The sequence below is a fragment of the Ricinus communis genome, chromosome 3 (assembly GCF_019578655.1).
Source record: "Ricinus communis isolate WT05 ecotype wild-type chromosome 3, ASM1957865v1, whole genome shotgun sequence".
Lineage (NCBI taxonomy): Eukaryota > Viridiplantae > Streptophyta > Magnoliopsida > Malpighiales > Euphorbiaceae > Ricinus > Ricinus communis.
In genome coordinates, this window is record NC_063258.1 from 21347224 (window position 1) to 21367556 (window position 20333).

Here is a 20333-nt window from a genome sequence, read left to right on the forward strand (position 1 = left end):
TATTTTGGGGTTATTTTCTCAAATTTATAAATATACACGTTTTACGAGGTTATTTTCATATATGGACAAATATACCTCTTTTACTGAGTTGTTTTCTTATATTATAAAATTAACCCATTTAAGGGGCTGTTTTCTCATACTCACAAATATACCAAAATTAGGGATTATTTTCTCCGATTGATAAATACTCCCGTATTACGGGGTTTTTTTTTTCATATATAAAAATTTAACACTTCTACTAGGCTCGTTTCTTAGACTAGTAATTACACTACTTTTACAGGGTTGTTTTGTCATATTCATAAATATACCTGTTTTATGGGTTATTTTTATATATATATAAATATACCACTTTACGAGGTCATTTTTTTATATTGACAAATATGCCCCTTTTACGGAGTTGTTTTCTCAAACTATAAAATTAACCCATTTAAGGGGTTATTTTCTCATACTCACAAATATACTAAATTTATGGGTTATTTTCTCTGATTCATAAATATCCCTCTATTGCTGCGTTGTTTTCTAATATTTATAAATATACTCCTCTTACGGGGTTGTTTTCTCATATTAAAAAATTTACCCCTTCTACGAGGCTGTTTTATCAGACTCATAATTATACTTCTTTTCGGGGTTGTTTTCTCAGATTCATAAATATACACGTTTTATGGGATTATTTTTTTATATTGATAAATACACCATTTTTACGGATCGTTCTCTCATAGTAAATTATTAGCACTATTATAGGGTTATTTTCTCAGATTCATAAATACACGTCTTACGGGATTACTTTCTTATATTGATAAATATACCACTTTTACAGGGTCGTTGTCTCATATTAAATTATTAGCACTATTATGGGGTTGTTTTCTCAAATTCATAAGTATACACGATTTACGTAGTTATTATCTTATATTAACAAATATACCACTTTTACAGGGTTATTTTCTCATATTATAAAATTGACCTATTTAAGGGGTTGTGTTCTCATACTCACAAATATACCACAATTACGAGGTTATTTTCTCAGATTCATAAATATCCCCGTATTACAGGGTTGTTTTCTCATATTAAAAAATTTACCTGATGGGAATTGTGGGTTTCATCAATTAACTCCTCAATAGCAAAAATACTATGATAAGTTGAATTAGAAGAAAACTAGAAATTACCAATTAATCCACAAATTCGGATCGTTCAAAGATTGAAGTAAGAAGATGGATGCTACTTAACCCCTTTACTAACAAGGATAAAGATACTAAGATAGACTTTGAATTTCCTCTTATGCCACAAACAAGAAAGTTTGATAAATAATAAGAAAACAAAGATTTAGATTTTGACACCACAAGCTAGAATAAAGCTTGATAAGTCGCAAAGTTCAAGCAAGAAATTAAAGACAAAATTCCTCACAATAAAACTCAAACAAAATTTCATATATCAAATTCAATCATGCTCTAAAAGAAAGAGAAAAGGACTTGTTTATATAGAGTACAAGTGTAACACCCCCATTACATGCTAACCAATAGACATTAGCCAGAAAACATACAAGCGTCGTAGACTATATACTACATGTAGATAGGTCAATATGCAGATTGTTAAGAATCAAGACACAAGGTTATTAACATATAAACATATGATTATACTTAAACATCATTTAACAAGTATTCAAAACATCTTCTTATGCCTTACAAGGCACACTTCTATATACATCACATAACTGCATACAAAATGCATCAGGAGGAGACTTCACAAAACTGGCCCAACTTGACAGAACTGCTAAAAGCTAGACTTCGCATACAACCAACGGATGCACTACTATTTACAAACCTGAAAGAAAAATTTTAGAGAGGGGTGAGCCTCCAGCTCAGTAAATAAATAATCAACATAATCTATATCACATACACTTAATACAATTTCCACCCAATCACATAACTTTCCATGATATTCATAGTTTAGGTATAAAGTCATACCATTCTACTCAATTCATTACAACCATCATAGAAGAAATACAATTCAACAATTATGGTTAGTTCTCACGGCTTGTGGATCCCCTTTAATGTGCTGCTCCGCCTCATCCTCACATATCACACACGTAAGCTGCTCCGCCTCATCTCACATTGTACACTTTTATAGCCTCTCTAGGCTTTAGCCTCCCAAGGCTTTATATATATATATATTTTTTTTTCACAGGGGAATCCACCATTCACATGCACATATGCACTTAACATCACAATTCAATCATTTCACTTATATCATATTTCAGCAATAACAATTGTTCCACTCAACACCAATCATTTCCATCTCGGTCATTCAAACATAAACAATATTAAGCAAACGCAACCATTTCGCGAATATTTGATTAAATATATGAACATAGCAAATATTAACTATTTACTTACTCAAAATATACTTATTCCTTTAGCATATAAGAACCTCCTTTCTCCACAACTTCCTTTCCAGGCCTTTGAGTACCTGTCAACACATTCATCAATTCACATTTCATGCATATTACAAATATTCATGTAAATGCGAGTTCTAATGCATTACAAGATCATCCCCTCTCTAATTCATAGGTCTAACTCTTCCTCTAAGACTCTCAATTACTGTTTTAATATCCTATAAACATTTCCCATCTAGTTAAATACCAATTTAACTCAAATTAACATCAATAAATTGCATAAAACTAATCTCCAACATTTCTGTTTTCTAGACAGAATTTAGTACCAAGGTATATTTATTGCTGGGCAAAATTGGCTTAATAAAAAATCTCATATTAAATAGACATATCCATTTATGCATCTAGTTTCATCTCCAAGAAGAATTACTCAATTCCGACTTCTATAGATTTAATTATTTTCAAATTACTTAGCAAGGGTCATACAGCTAGTTGTACCCGAGCAGAAATCTGTTTGCTCAATTTAAGCAACCAAAACGGCAAAAATAGCGAAATCACAAAACTACAAAGTTATAGAGGACTCTTCAAAATTTTCATAGACACCAATTAAGCTTAATTTGGACTCATATAACCCATGTTATGCCTAAAATACAAAACATCAAGGTTGCTGGAATTTTGACAGTTTTCTATCTTGACATACTTAAACTTAAATCAAGCTTAATCTCTATGCAATCATTCAATACTCTACTAATTCATGATAATCAGACCTTTAATTAATCAATGAGAGCATCAAATGAAGTTTTTCCAATTTGTAATCAAGAACCCTAATGACAAATTAATAACACTCAAGTAACAACTTACCAATTTCAGCTTTTGGGTTGCTAATATGCTTAAATCCTTTAGCTTTAGCTTGGCTCCTTCAATAGTAAGCAAATTCCACATGTGGCAAACATTCTTCCCAATTCTTCAGATTTCTTTGGATGAGAGCCCTCAAAAGTGTTGCAAGTGTCCTATTGACCACTTCTGTTTGTCCATCCGTTTGCGGATGACAAGTTGTAGAATACAAAAGCTTTATCCCCATCTTTCCCCAAAGAGTCTTCCAAAAGTGACTTAGGAATTTGACATCCCTATCACTCACAATGGTCCTTGGCACTCCATGCAGCCTTACAATCTCCTTGAAGAATAGATTCGCAATATGGGTTGCATCATCTGTCTTGTGACATGGAATGAAATGTGCCATTTTGCTAAACCTGTCCACAACAATAAAAATAGAATCTCTCCCTCCCTTGAACCTAGGTAATCCTAAAACAAAGTCCATAGAAATGTCTACCCAAGGTTCATTTGGTATGGGAAGAGGTGTATACAAACTATGAGGCATTGCTTTAGATTTGGCTTGTTTGCAAGTAATGCATTTCTCACAAATTCTCTCAACATCCCTTTTCATGTGTGGCCAAAAGAAATGGTCACCCAACATATCCAAAGTTTTCTTAATCCCAAAATGTCCCATTAAACCTCCACTATGTGCCTCTCTCACAAGTAACTCTCTCAAAGAACTTTGTGGCACACACAATTTGTTTTCCCGAAAAAGAAAACCATCAAACTTATAGAACTTATCAAAACCCCCTTTCTCACATACCCCATAAACATTAGCAAAATCAGGATCATTAGAATACAGATCTTTTATGTATTCAAATCCTAATAATTTTGCATCAAGTTTAGAGATCAAGGCATACCTTCTTGACAATGCATCGGCCACCACATTTTCTTTCCCTTGCTTGTACCTAATGATGTATGGAAAGGATTCAATGAATTCCACCCATTTTGCATGTCTCTTGTTGAGCTTTCCTTGTCCTTTGAGATACTTTAAGGACTCATGGTCAGTGTGAATTATGAATTCTTTGTAGCCAAGGTAATGCTGCCATGTCTTTAGAACCCTCACTAATGCATAGAACTCCTTGTCATATGTAGGGTAGTTTAGACTTGCTCCACTTAGCTTTTCGCTAAAGAATGCTATGGGCTTGCCTTCTTGCATCAAAACTCCTCCAATACCTATGCCACTTGCATCACACTCAATCTCAAAAGGTTTAGTAAAATTTGGCAAAGATAACAAGGGTGCAGAACTTAATTTGTCTTTGAGCAAGTTAAAAGCCTCATCTTGTTCAATTCCCTACTTAAAACCAACATTCTTTTTTATGCATTTAGTTAAAGGTGCAGCTATGGTAGAAAAATTCTTAATGAACCTTCTATAAAAGCTAGCTAAACCATGAAAGCTTCTTACATCACTTACACTTGTGGGTGTTGGCCATTCTCTAATTACTTTTACCTTTACTTGATCAACATGAATACCCTTGTCATTGACAATATATCCAAGAAAAGTAATTTCATTAGTGCAAAAATAACATTTCTTTAGATTAGCATACAACTTCTCTTCTCTAAGCACATCAAAAACACAAGTCAAATGTTGTACATGCTCATCTAGATTTTTGCTATAAACCAAGATATCATCAAAATAGACAACAACAAATTTGCCTATGAATGCTCTTAAAACATGATTCATCAATCTCATGAAAGTGCTTGGTGCATTAGTTAAACCAAAAGGCATTACTAACCACTCATATAAACCATGTTTAGTTTAAAAACCTGTTTTCCATTCATCACCTTCTCTCATTCTAATTTGATGATAACCAGATTTCAAATCAATTTTTGAAAACAAATATGAACCATGCAATTCATCCAATATGTCATCTAGCCTAGGAATGGGATGTCTATACTTCACCGTGATTTTGTTGATGGCACGACAATCAACACACATCCTCCAAGTTCCATCTTTCTTAGGCACTAACAAGACGGGTACGGCACATGGACTCATGCTTTCACGAACATAACCCTTCTCCATAAGCTCACTCACTTGCTTTTCGATTTCCTTGGTCTCCTCCGGATTACATCTATATGCTGGTCTATTTGGAATGCTTGCTCTGGGTATGAAATCAATTTGGTGCTCAATGCCTCTTTGAGCTTCCCCACGTTTTTCCCTTTAATTCCCCTTAAAACTTATTAAAAGTGGCTGTTTTTACATTGATGTCACTCATTTTTGTAACTCCCAAATGACAACTAATTATGTGCATCCATTTTGTAACTCCAAATTATGACTAATTGTGTGCATCTATTTTGTAACTCTAAAAGACAACTAATCACACCATAACTTAAGAAAAACCTAATAAAATGAAAATAAAAAAAGGCTTCAAATGAATCTTTTTGGACCTATGAGTTCAGCCCAAACTTATTGCACTAAATTGATGATTTTGGATCCTTTTTGCAATCCTAAATCTTGGACTGAGCCTTGTTGTGTTTGAACACTCCAAATGTCTTTAATTAAGCCCAACAAAGCTTCTTGCATACTTTTGGACTTGGATCTTGTCATTGGACCTCCTTGAAAGCTTAAAGGATCATTTGTAATTCTTGTCTTTATTGCATCACCCTCACTCTCCGACTCAATATCACCATCCCTTAGAATCATAACTTTCTTATTTGGACATTCCCTAGCAATGTGCCCATGACCTAAACACTTAAAACATTTGATTCCCCTAGTTTGGGTTGGTTGATTCTCGCCCTTTCCCTTATTACCCAAGTCAATTTTAGGTTTAGTTTCTTCCACTTTTGACTTAGTAAAAGGTTTATCATCCTTTTTCCCCTAAGAATTTTTCCAAGAAGAAGAAGAACCTATATTTGGTTTAGAATCATACCTCTTTCTTTTCAGTTGCCTTTCCACTTTCATGGCCAAATTCACCATATCTTCAATCTCCACATAATGTTGCAAATCAACAACATCAGCAATGTCTTTGTTTAGCCCTCTCAAGAACTTTGCCATGGTAGCTTCACGATCTTCTATCACATTTGCTCTAATCATAGCCTTCTCCATTTCTTTGTGATACTCCTCCACACTCATGGATCCTTGAATTAGAGTTTGTAATCTTTGATGAAGCTCTCTGTAGTAGTGGCTTGGAACAAACCTTTTTCTCATGATTTGCTTCATTTCTCTCCAAGACTCTACGGGTCTTTCTCCATATCTACGTCTTTTCCTTGCAAAATTGATCCCACCAAACAATTGCATAATCACTAAACTCAACAGCGGCAAGTTTTACCTTTTTTTCCTCCGAATAATTATGACATTCGAAGATGAGTTCCACTTTCCTCTCCCATTCAAGGTACACATCTGGATCATTTCTTCCTTGGAATGAAGGAATCTTCATTTTGATGCTTCCAAGGTTGTGATCAACATCATCATTTGGATGTCTTCTCCTAGCTTGTCTCCTAGGATTGATTCGTTGTCCCAACAAGGTGACTTGATCATCATCCAAATCATCCTCTCCTTCATAGTCCTCTTGGTCAATTGGTGGATGTCTCCTTTGTCTAGGCTCTCCATGTAATTGGTTAAGGATGCCATCATGCTTCTCTAATTTTTCATTGACTCCCGCCATCATACTAAACATTCTTTCGAATTGTTGTTGCATAGCTTGAATCACATGATCATTTGTAGAAGAACTTGTGTCTTTTGACATGATTGTAAAACCTAAAATTTTAATAAAAGAAAATAGAAAGAAACAATCTCACAACACTCCCTCACGTGTTTTCACTCAAAATTGATGTATACCACTTGTGTTTACACTCAATTTTGGCTTCTTTTTTTTTCTAATGATCCACACTCTTGCCTTTTACCTCTCAAATTTGCCTTTTGATTTCTTAGATGAACTAAGTTTCTCAATCAAATAAAATTTCAAGAATGTAGTAATCAATGAAAAAAAAATAAGGTAGGCTAACAAGAAAATAATAAGGTAGGCTTAAAGAAATGAACAATTTGTAGCAAATAGGCTAATAGAAATGAAAAACAAAGATAGATCATCAAAGAACACAAAGATATAGAATTATAAAGATAGATCTCAATGAAATATGAAGAGTCAATTTTTTTTTATGTAATCTGAGATCTAACACAAGAATATTAAAGATAATAATTTTTTTCTTTTAGGATGATTTTTTTTTTTGATATATGCAAACAAAATCTTGAGATAAGAAGAATAAAGATAAAAATAATAATAATAACAAGAACAATAGATGGCAAAAGGTGCAAAATATAAGATGAACACAAGATATTGAGAATTAAAAGATAGTATTGGATACGCAAACCTCAATCTCGAGTCAATGCTCTGATACCACTTATGATGGGAATTGTAGGTTTCATCAATTAACTCCCCAATAGCAAAAATACTATGATAAGTTGAATTAGAAGAAAACTAGAAATTACCAATTTAATCCACAAATTCGGATCGTTCAAAGATTGAAGTAAGAAGATGGATGCTACTTAACCCCTTTACCAACAAGGATAAAGATACTAAGATAGACTTTGAATTTCCTCTTATGCCACAAACAAGAAAGTTTGATAAATAATAAGAAAATAAAGATTTAGATTTTGACACCACAAGCTAGAATAAAGCTTGATAAGTCGCAAAGTTCAAGCAAGAAATTAAAGACAAAATTCCTCACAATAAAACTCAAACAAAATTTCATATATCAAATTCAATCATGCTCTAAAAGAAAGAGAAAAGGACTTGATTATATAGAGTACAAGTCCATGCACATACTACTAAAACAGACTCACACACATAGGATTACTTTTACTCTTAAATGGCCTTAGTAACCACTATCCACACTAATAGCCATTACTTGGTATTAATTACCCCATTAACTTGTATATGGTGGCTCTTAATAACCACTACCTACATTGATAGCCATTACTTGGTATTAATTACCACATTAACGTGTATGGTGGCTACATGTAACCCTAATTTTTATTAACATAAAAATAAGTTAAATATTATTCCTTGGGCCTCCATGGATGCCTTATTGGGTTGAAGTTCTTGGGCTTTCCAAATGTCCCTAATTAAACCCAATATGGCTTGTTGAAGTTTCTTGGATTTGGACCTTGTGATTGGGCCTTCTTGTACTATTAATGGATCTTGGATCTCTTTAAGCTTTGAACTTGAATTCACATCATTACCCCTTCTACAAGGCTGTTTGGTTAGACTGGCAATTACATTACTTTGACGGGGGTTTTTCTCATATTCATAAATATACACGTTTTACGGAGTTATTTTCTTATATTAATAAGTATACCACTTTTACGGGGTCATTTTCTCGTATTAAATTATTAGCACTATTCTGGGGTGGTTTTATCAAATTCATAAATATACACGTTTTACAGAATTATTTTCTTATATTGACAAATATACCCCTTTTAGGGTGGTGGCCATCACAGTTTAGAATTAGTGCAGATAGTAGTTCTGTGTCATGAATTGCCTCGTCATCACATCAAATATCGCCTTAATGAGTAGAACCGAAGTTAGTTGTGGAATGTCGAGCAAAGGTCAGAGCATGTGTGGTTGATTTTTATGGTTGTAAGAAGCATAAAATGGTGGTTGGTGTATTTTTCGGACTCTCGTAATCCAGAGAAACTTAAGCGAACACTATTATTGTTCTATGTAGAACAATGTGTTTTAAAATACAATATTGCGCCTAGTCTCGCGAGAGCTCATTATGGCATTTCATTGTTTGGCATGCACAATTCCATAACTCATTTTTAGGGCATGCATCATACATCGTGCATTGCAACCCTTGGTGATAGGGGGTATCATCACCCTGGTGTGCGATATTGTAGAATTTTATATAAAAAAATGACTAGAGATTTGACACTTTTAAAAAGGCATTTTTCAAGATAATAATAATTTTTATCAGTGATGATTATAAAGTAAATAAATAAGTCTTTCAAAGTAAATTGTGTTAACTTGAGATTCTCTTGATGACAAGCTTAGTTGCTGTGAGATGAATCTTTGGCACAGTAGGCACTATGTTGGATTATAGAGGAGACTTTCTAGATTCTAGTCGAGGAAGAATTTTATGTCAGGATGGCATGGATTTGTATCAGTTATCACAACTAGATGGATGATGTGGTGTGGATGATGTGATGTGGATGTTAAGGATATTCTATATGCCTAAGGGACGCGTCATTAAGAAAGAATTTGGCTAATTGAATTATGGTAGAACTAGAGTTGGTTCGGATCATTCATTTGAGAGAAGATTCCTTTTACTCACGAGCGGCTGAAGACAGCTTTCAGAAGGCAAGAGCGCGTGGAGATTTGTATTAGAGAAGTATGTACTCATAAGGCGTCTCTCATGCAAAAAGTGATGCGGTTTGGTAAGAAAGGCGAGTTAGCCCTTATTGTGTGGAACCCTTAGAATTATCGGCGGGATTGGTGAGATGGCCTGCAAGATGGACTTGCCACCAAATTTTCTCACAGGTCAATCCGGTATTTCGTATATCCATGTAGAGGAAGTATATTTTTGATCTTTCGCTTGTGTTGCAACCTCGGTGTGTGGAAGTAAGTGAAGATTTGACTTTAGAGGAGCAGTTAGCCAGGACGTGGACTCCCAAGTTCATCAACTTTGCTCTTGACTTTTGCCGATGGTCAAAGTGGTTGAATTATTCTATCGAGGAAACTACCCCGAGAAGCCGAGCTGGAGATAAGAGGTTCTTACTCTCATTAGTTTCAGCCTAGTGTGAGCCTTTTATTTTAAAATTCGAGGACGGAGAGTATAATACCCGGAATTTTCTTTTAATATTAATAATATTAGAAATAATTTATAATGAGTTTTTATTTAAATTAATATTACTTTATTTTTAATTAATTTAATTGGGATGATTTAAAATAGAATTTCAATGCTAGATAAAAATAAGAGAGTTATTTTTCTATATCTAATTAGTTTGATTTTCAAGAAATCAATTAAGTAAATTCCTTGAAAAATAAGTTATATTTTTTGTCATTTAATTTTCTCCCCATATGAGCATATGAATTAAATTCTATATTTGAAAGTGACGAAAGAGTTGGTAAAAGAATTTATTGGGGAATAGTGGTTGTTTTCTCATACTCACAAATATACCAAAATTACGGGGTTATTTTCTTCGGTTGAAAAATATCCCCGTATTACGGGGTTGTTTTCTCATATTAAAAAATTTACCCTTTCTACGCTATTTTCTTAGAGTCCCAATTACACTACTTTGACGGGGTTGTTTTCTCAGATTCATAAATATACATGTTTTATGATGTTATTTTTTTATATTGATAAATATACCGCTTTTACGGAGTCGTTTTCTCATATTAAATTTTTAACACTATTATGGGGTTGTTTTCTCAAATTCATAAATATAAATATTTTACGGGGTTATTTTCTTATATTGACAAATATACCCCTTTTACGGGGTTGTTTTCTCATATTATAGAATTAATCCATTTAAGGGGTTATTTTCTCATTCTCACAAATATACCAAAATTACAAGGTTATTTTCTCCAATTGATAAATATCCCCGCATTACGGGGTGGTTTTCAAATATTTATAAATATATCTCTCTTATGGGTTGTTTTCTCATATTAAAACATTCACCCCCTTCTACTAGGCTATTATCTCAGACTCGCAATTACACTATTTTTACGGGGTTATTTTCTCATATTAAATTATTAGTACTATTATGGAGTTGTTTTTTTAAATTCATAAATATGCACTTTTTATGAGGTTATTTTCTTATATTAACCAATAAACCAATTTTATGGGGTTGTTTTCTCGTATTATAAAATTATCCATTTCAAAGGTCGTTTTCTCATACTCATAAATATACCGCAATTACGGAGTTATTTTTTCAGATTCATAGATATCCCCGTATTACGGGGTTATTTTCTCATATTAAGAAATTTATCCTTTCTTATTTGGACATTCCCTAGCAATGTGCCCATGACTCAAACACTTAAAACATTTGATTCCCCTAGTTTGGGTTGGTTGATTCTTACCCTTTCCCTTATTACCCAAGTCAATTTTAGGTTTAGTTTCTTCCACTTTTGACTTAGTAAAAGGTATATCATCCTTTTTCCCCTAAGAATTTTTCCAAGAAGAAGAAGAACCCTGATAAGCATCATACTACACATGTTTTCATGCCCGATTGTTCACATTTTTATGCATGATTATCCCGTTTTATGCTAGAATCACCTGTCTTTTGTTTCCCTTTTCGTTTCAGGTCGTTTTCGAAGGACACCATCAGTAATCGAGGGAAATACGTGTGATTACGGAGCAAAATCCATCAAATTGGGTGAGAACAAGCACCCCGAGGGTTGAGCACGGCCTGGACTCCGGCCGTGCTGAATTATCAAGAGGCTATCCCCAATTGTGCCATTTCAGCACGACTTCCGTAGTCATCACGGCCTCCAGCACGGCCTGTGGTGGATCAGCACCGCCTTGGGCACGGTTTGGAAGGAGTCAGCACCGGCTTGGGCACGGCTTGTGGTGGCTCGGCTGGCAGACTCCACAGATTCGTGACACTGGACTCGGCCGTCTTGAATCATCACAGTGGACTCGTGGTCTTGAATCAACTATATGGGCGATTTTGAATTCTAATTGAAGAGGACGATTTTTGGACTCAATTCCAAGACACACACTTAATCAAATATTTCCTATACCTCAATTGTAGACCTGGAGAGATCAATTTTCATCAATTGAAGGGGGGATTCCACTTATTCCAACATCGAATTGAAGATCAAGACAAACTTTGGGAGCATTCAAGAGGCAACTAGGGTTTGAGATTTTGAATTTGCAAATTTAGGGTTTCTCATTCAGCTTGAAAGAGAAGGGTGTACATACCTTTAATTTGTTTTTCCTTATTTTGTTCTTTAATTGCTTTGACTATGAACATGAGCAGCTAGATCTTTTGAATCCATTAGGGTTCACCTTTGTTGATGGATTATGCTTAATTGTTAGTTTTTTATAATTATCATTCTTGCAATCTTCTTGCTATTCAGTAATAAAAGTTTGATGCAGTTAATTTGAGACGTTGGATTAATTGTTTATTAGGTTGTTTCTTGACATTGAGAAATGCTTGTTACAACTGGATTTTGAATAGTAAGGACCGGTAGTTAACACTTAGAGATGAGGTTGATTTACTCACGGATTAAGAACTAACAACTCTTAATAGTCTTAAATCATACTTAATGCTAATTTGTAGTGTCCGATAGGAAGAGATTCCATTAGGTTAGTGCAGGTTTAGGAATCCGGTAAGCTCGAGAGAGGAACCGAGATTCAATTCAGGATTTAGGCACGGGTAAGCAAGATCGGCAATCCATAAAATTCATCTTTAGAATTCCATCACTTAGGCTCCCTTTTGGATTTATTTCTCTCTTTACAATTGTCTTTTAATTGTCCATTGTTGTCCTTCATTTACTTAATTGCACTCATAACCATTAGCTGGTATGTTAGAACTTTCACACCCTATTTCAGACTAGATAACATAGCAAGTAGTAGTAACTCTAGGTTCACCCGATCTCCAGGGATACGACCTTGATACTCACTAGTGCTAGGCTGCATCGGTAGGTTCACTGCCTTAGGTGTAGGTTGCATAAAGAGCCCATCAAGTTTTTGGCACCATTGCCGGGGAACTTGTAACGGTGAACTAGAGTGAATTGTTTTTGTGTTAATTTAGTCATTATTTGTTTTATTCATTTATTCTTTAATTTTATTATTATTTATTATTATATTATTTTTGTTGATCGGTGGTTGTGTGAACTTTCGGTTTCAGGTAGTTTATGACCAGGAGCTCAAACTCGAATCTTATAGAGCCTCTATCTGATCCAGAACAATCCCTCAGACTCTTAAGGAAGAGGTTGCAATTAGAAGAGGAGGAGATTGAGGTTGAGGTACCTGTGGATAGACTAGACACGATGGAAAACCATGACCCCCACGCCGATGAGGATTAGAGAACGATGTACGAGTTTGCTCAACCATCTTTGGATGGGACGAAAACTAGTATAGTCAGACCTGCTGTAGCGGCCAACAATTTTGAGATAAAGGCCAATGTTATCCAGATGATCCAACAAAGTGTGCAGTTTGGAGGATTGCCCAGCGAGGATCCCAATGCACATATCTCCAACTTTTTAGAGATTTGTGACACATTCAAAATAAATGGAACAACCGATGATGCCATTCGGCTGAAAATCTTTCCATTTTCCTTGAGGGACAGAGCAAAGAGATGGTTGCAATCTCTTCCACAACAGACGATCACTACCTGGAAGGCGTTGGCCGAAAATTTTTATATAAGTATTTTCCTCCCGCTAAACCGCTAAACTTAGAAATGACATATCTTCTTTTGTGCAGTTTGATGATGAAAGCATGTCGATGCATGGGAGAGATTTAAAGATCTTTTGAGATCTGCCCACATCACGGATTGCCGGTGTGGATGCAGTTCGGACCTTCTGATGGGTTGAACCTCGCGAATGAGGCGATGGTGGATCTGCGGTAGGGCGCTAAGCGATGGGCGAGCAAGCTCGGGAACTTGATAGAGGAAATGGCCATGAACAACTATCGGTGGCAATCCTCTAGAGCCGACCAGGAAGACAAGGAGTGGTCAACCAAGTGGACTCTACAGCCTTGGCGAGCTCAAGTAGAGCTTCTAGCCAAGAAGATCGACCAACTCCAAATGCGGTTCACGCGTGAGCGTTGGGCTGCGAGTTTTGTGGTGGCCCGCATTACGGTCGACCGCGGGAGGTATATTTGCTTCATCTTCTATTAGTTTTCCATCTAATTCTACTATATCTTCCCGATGTTGAACAGTTGATTATATGGGGAATGCCCCAAGACGGCAGAATAACCCCTACAGCAATACATACAACCCTGGATGGCGCAATCACCCCAATTTTAGTTGGAGGAACAATAATGCCCAGGGTCCGCTAGGTTTCCAAAGACGTCATCAACAGCCACAGTAACAACCAGCTGGGCCTGCACAAGCTCCTTCCCCAAGAAAAGAAGTCAAATTTAGAGGAGCTCATGATGAAGTTTGTGACATATCGGAAACAAGATTCCGGTGATAGTGCACTTAGGAATCGGCGGGCCTCGATTCGAACTTGGAGACTCAAATTGGCCAAATTTCTAAGATGCTTTCGGAGAGACCTTCAGGATCGCTCCCTAGCACTATGAGTCAAACCCAGGGAGCATTGCAAAGCTATCACCTTGCGTTCGAGGTAAGAATTTGACCGGTTCTTCGCCTTTAGGCCGATAAGGATAATACAATCGTGCGGTCGAGCCGGGCTAAGGAAGGACCGGACCTTGAGATGGTAGAGAATGAGAGAAAGAAAGAAGACAGGCAAAGAGCCATGCGGGAGCATCGGCCGGTACCATATCCCTGCAAGGTTGAGACAGGGATATGGTGGACAAGCAATATGATAAGTTTCTTGACTTATTTAAGCGGTGAAAATTAACTTACCTTTTGTTGAGGCAATTTCACGGATAAAATACGCCAAGTTCTTAAAGGAGATTTTGAGCAACAAGAGGAAGTTGGAGGATCTTGGTCAGGTGGTGCTTAATGAGGAGTGTTCAGCTATTCTCCAGAACAAACTGCCACTCAAGCGACGAGATCCAGGGAGTTTTACTATCCCTTATATGATTGGTGATTTATCAATTAGTGGTGCATTGGCTGATTTAGGAGCCGATTAACTTAATGCCCACTAGTTTATTTGCCAAATTAGGGTTGCATGAGCCAAAGCCTACTAGGATGAGTGTTCAATTAGCGAGATAGGACTTGTTAAAATTCCTAGAGGTATTGTTGAAGATGTACTTGTAAAGGTAGATAAATTTATCTTTCCTGTAGATTTTGTGGTAATGGATATGGAGGGTGATAGCACTGTGCCTCTTATCCTGGGTAGGCCTTTCCTAGCTACATCGAGGGCTGTTATCGATGTAAGCGATGGAAAGCTTAAGCTTAGAGTTAATGATGAGACCATTACCTTTGACTGGCCACTTCCATGGGGCGATCCGGACTATGATAATCGTATGTTCTATTGATGTGATTGATGATGTGGTTGAGTCCCATTTACAAGAAATTTTATGTTCTGACCCTTTGCAAGTAGCATTAGCTGAGGATGAGGAGGAGTTGTCCAACGAGCAAGTGTTGGAGCAACTCGCTGTTTTATTAGCTTCTAAGCCGAGCTTGTCAACTGATCCCTATCTTTTTCTTGGCCAGATGCAGGGTGAGGAAAGTAAAGACTTCATTCGAGGACCCACCAGTTTTAGAACTGAAGGAGTTACCGAGCCACTTGGTTTATGCCTTCCTGGATGAAGAGAAGCGCTTACCGAGTAATCATAGCGGTAGATCTAACTCCGAAGAACAAGCCATGCTGTTGGAAGTTCTAAGGAAGTACAAGAAGGCCTTTGCTTTCAATATAGCCGATATCCCGGGCATAAATCCAAGTTTCTGCTCTCATAAGATTTCATTGGGGGACAGTTTCAGGCCGGTCATTCAGCCTCAAAGACGACTCAATCCGAACATGAAAGAAGTGGTAAAGAAGGAGGTAATTAAACTTCTTGATGCAGGTTTGATATATCCCATTTCTGACAGTTCGTGGGTTAGTCCTGTGCAGGTTGTACCCAAGAAAGGAGGCATCATAGTGGTAAGGAATGAGAAGGATGAGCTGATCCCGACTCGGACGGTAACAGGCTTCCGAGTTTGCATTGATTACCGTAGGCTTAATGATGCAACTCGAAAGGACCACTTTCCTCTTCCTTTCATTGATCAGATGATTGAACGTTTAGCAGGTCACATGTTTTATTGTTTTCTTGATGGCTTTTCAGTTACTTTCGATTCCTATTGCACTGAGGACCAAGAGAAGACTACCTTCACCGCCCTTATGGGACGTTTGCTTATAGACGGATGCCATTCGGATGCAATGCACCGGCCTACATTTCCCGTTGGTGCATGATGGCTATTTTGAGGACATGATTGAGGAGTCTATGGAGGTATTTATGGATGACTTCTCTATTTTTGGTAATTCTTTCTCTCTTTGTTTGGCAAACCTTGAGCGCATGTTAGCTAGATGTATTGAGGCTAACTTGGTACTAAACTGGAAAAAATGTCATTTCATGGTGAGAGAGGGGATTGTTTTAGGGCATAAGATCTCTCAGTCGGGATGGAGGTGGATAGAGCTAAGGTAGAAGTAATATCTAAGCTACCTCCTCCTAGTTCTTAAAATTTAGGAGTTTTCCGGGCCATGCAGGGTTTTATAGGAGATTTATTAGAGATTTTTCTAAGATTGCTAGGCCCTCACTCAATTGTTAGTTAAGGATGTACCTTTTATTTTTGATGATGCATGCGTGGCGACTTTTGAGTTACTTAAGAAACTTCTAACTACGACCCCAATCATGGTTTCTCTGATTGGGGGCCGCCTTTAAACTGATGTGCGATGCTAGTGATTATGCAGTTGGGCTGTGCTTGGACGGAGGATTGAAAAGAAGTTTCAACCCATTTACTACGCTAGCAAGACCTTGATAGGAGCCCAGGAACACTACACCACCACGGAGAAGGAGTTATTGGCGGTTGTTTACGCCTTCGACAAGTTTAGATCATACCTCGTTCTCTCCAAAACCATTGTCTTCACGGACCACTCGGCATTGAGGTACTTATTCTTAAAAATGATGCGAAACTGAGATTGATTCGGTGGATTCTTTTATTCTGAGGAATTTGACGTCGAGATCAAGGATAAGAAGGGCGGAGAATCCGGTAGCGGACCATTTATCGAGATTGGAAAATCCTCACTTAGATGCACTTGATGAGACGACCATAGATGATCGATTTCCGGAAGAACATTTGTATGTCACTCGGTATACAACGATACTCCCCGGTTTTCCCGATTATGCTAACTATTTGGTTGCTAGGGTTCTACCAAAGGGTATGACGTGTCGAAAAGAAGAAATTCTTATTTGATTTGAAATACTATATTTGGGAAGATCCCTTTTGTTTAAAGTATGCGGATCGGGGTGATTCGCCGTTGTGTATATGGCGAGGAGACTCTCCAAATATTGAAGCAATGCCATGAGGGACCCACTGGAGGTCATCAAGCAGCAAACCATACTGCGAGGAAGGTGCTAGAGGCAGGATTCTATTAGCCTACGCTCTTCCAAGATGCACGGAAATTTGTTAAGGTTTGTGACCCTTGCCAGCGCACAGGTAATATCTCTTCTCGTGATGAGATGCCCCAAACCAGTGTGCAAGTCGTTGAGATTTTTGATGTCTGGGGCATCGACTTTATGGGACCCTTTCCCTCTTCATATGGTAATAAGTACATTATGGTTGATGTTGAATATTTCTCTAAGTGGCCTGAAGCTCAGGCTGTAGCCACTGATGATGCTAGGGTTGTCTGCAGGTTCCTTAAGCGATTGTTTGCTAGGTTTGGCATACCTAGGGCGCTTATTAGTGATAGAGGAACACATTTCTGCAACACCCAATTAGAGAAAGTACTTAAGCGGTACGGAGTTACTCATCGGTTCTCTACTCCCTATCACCCTCAGACTAGTGGGCAGGTTGAGGTAACTAATAGGGGTATTAAACGTATTTTAGAGAGAACCGTTAGTACCAGTAGGAAGGACTGGACTCTTAAGTTAGATGATGCATTATAGGCGTTTAGGACTGCTTTGAGGACATCTATAGGTTTTACGCCCTATCGCCTTGTTTATGGAAAGTCATGTCATTTGCCTGTTGAGTTAGAGCATAGGGCACTTTGGGCCCTTAGAACTTGTAACTTTGATATTGATTCTGCAGGTAAGAAGCGACAATGGCAGCTGAGTGAGCTAGATGAGTGGCGCCAGCAGGCATACGAAAACTCCTCAACTTACAAAGCAAGGACTAAGAAATGGCATGATCAAAGGATTCGTGAGCCTAAGGAATTTCAGGTTGGGGATCGAGTGTTGCTTTACAACTCTCGCCTTCGTCTGTTTCCCGGAAAGCTACAGACTCGTTGGTCTGGACCATTTCAGATCGGACAAGTCTTTCCATATGGAGTGATAGAGTTGCATCATCTAGAGAAGGGGAACTTCAAAGTGAACGGCCATCGGCTAAAGCGATATCATTGTAACTCGTTGGATAGTGAGCAACGAGTTGACCTGGCTTTGTATGCACAGAAAGGGTGATCCGAATAAGTCACGCTTAAGACTCTACAAATAAGCACTTCTGTACATTCGACTTGGATTATACTTTCATGTTTTTTAATTAGTTGCGATTGTTTCATTATTTTCATTTGACTTTATTATAGTTGCTTAAAGAATAATTAGGTTAATTTTAATTTTTCGGACTTATAGAATCGAAGAGGACAAACTCTTCCGTTTGACCATATCTACTTGTTTAATGATCTAATTACATGCATATGTGTTAATTATAGGTATGGGGGCAAGGCGACTCGAGTCTGCAAAAGGCAAACCCAGAAACACTCCGTTTCATCACGGTTTCTGTGTCCATCACGGGCTGTATCACCAGGCCGTGCTGATGAGCACGACTAGAGTCAAGACCGTGTTGAAGGATAAAGAGTAATTGTCACGGCTTGAAGGCGTACGGGACACAACCCTAGCCGTCTTTGGGAAGCACGGCTGTGCCAATGCCCGTGCCAAGGAGCATCCAAAGAAGGTTAAAGGATCAGCACGGGCTGAGTCCTAGCCGTCGTCGACGGCCTTACCCTCACCCGTGCTGAAACCGTGCCTATAAGAAGTGGAGGCCTCCGAAAATTTTGCTTCCCTTTTGTTTTTCTTAGCTCAAAGGTGTTGTTCTTATACCCCTATCTCACCCTTCTCACTTTCCTAAGCGAACTCAAGTAAGTCCCTTCATTTGTTGCATTATATATATTTTTTATTTATTATTATGATTTCACTTCTATTTTAGACATATACTTTTGTTAGGACATGCTAGGATATTTTAGTGGCTCTATATTGTAACTATATGACCTTGGTTAGGTTAATCTACATTAGTTGTTGTGTTTGTGGTGTAGTTGGTTATGAAATTGATAAGTGTGGGGTTTTGGTGGAAATAAAATGTGCCTACAGCATGAATAATGTTTAGATTTAAATTGCAATTCTTTGGTTCATGATAAATTAGATTGATATATATCGGTTTATTAGTTTGTACAAGTTTTGGTTAGTCGAAGTATAATCATTATGCTGTTGATTCGGTAGATTATTTCTTTCATTAACTTGAATTTTTACAAAAAACTAATAATTCGTTGCATTAGGTGATATGACGGACCGCGATAAATCTCGTAGAAAGCAAACTGAAGCGCTGCTACCGAAGCGATCGCGTGGTGAAGGAACGTTTTCCTCCACAAAGCACCGAACCAAAGACCATGACTTCCACCTCCACCACCACAAAGAAATAGTCCGACCTCGGAGAGCACTGTTGTGAATCCATCCACACTGGCCGTCATCCATTGTGGACATTCCCTAATGCGACAATGAAAGTAGATTCCAAGTCATGAGATGGAAGCAAGTGATGGCGGGCCGTTGCATAGACTTCACATCCCTAGAGAGTGGGATTGGCTCAAGATGTGCACACAACGATCGAGACTACGCCATATGCGAGATTCTTTGACATCATTGAGCCAACCTACCGTGAGCTTACGATCGAGTTCCTCGGCACCTTCTTCCTGCAGCGGATCCCGGCATCAGCTGATGCAATTTATTTTAGGCTTGGGGAAGGGAGTTCTCGATGTCGGTCCCACAATTTGGAATGCATTTGGGATTATGGACTGAACAAGAAATCTCGGGGGAGGAGTATCGGGGTTGTCTCTACATCCACCCAATTTCATATGACGCCATGTGGGATTCATTGGTAATGAGGCCGGAAACATACTACCCAAGGGTGGTCTAAGGCATCTAGCCTCTGGGACCATCTCCGCTACATTCATACCCTACTAGCTTACACCATTCGGTGAGGGGGCAGTTTTGGGGCGATCACATGATCGATGTCTTTATTCTCTGGGCTATGCAACATCGGAAGAAGCTAGACTTGGGATATTTATTGGCTCGCCAAGTCTGTTCATTTATAGTAGGC

The 20333-nt window shown here is 37.7% G+C and overlaps 1 non-coding gene and 1 pseudogene across 1 annotated transcript; one reads left to right on the forward strand and one right to left on the reverse strand.

Annotated features, from left to right (window-relative positions):
* LOC125369573 overlaps nt 1–20333 on the forward strand; it is a 61696-nt pseudogene that overhangs the window by 30338 nt on the left and 11025 nt on the right.
* On the reverse strand, nt 13595–13699 carry LOC112536214. The gene has a single exon (XR_003080264.2). It is a non-coding gene; the product is annotated as a small nucleolar RNA R71 (small nucleolar RNA).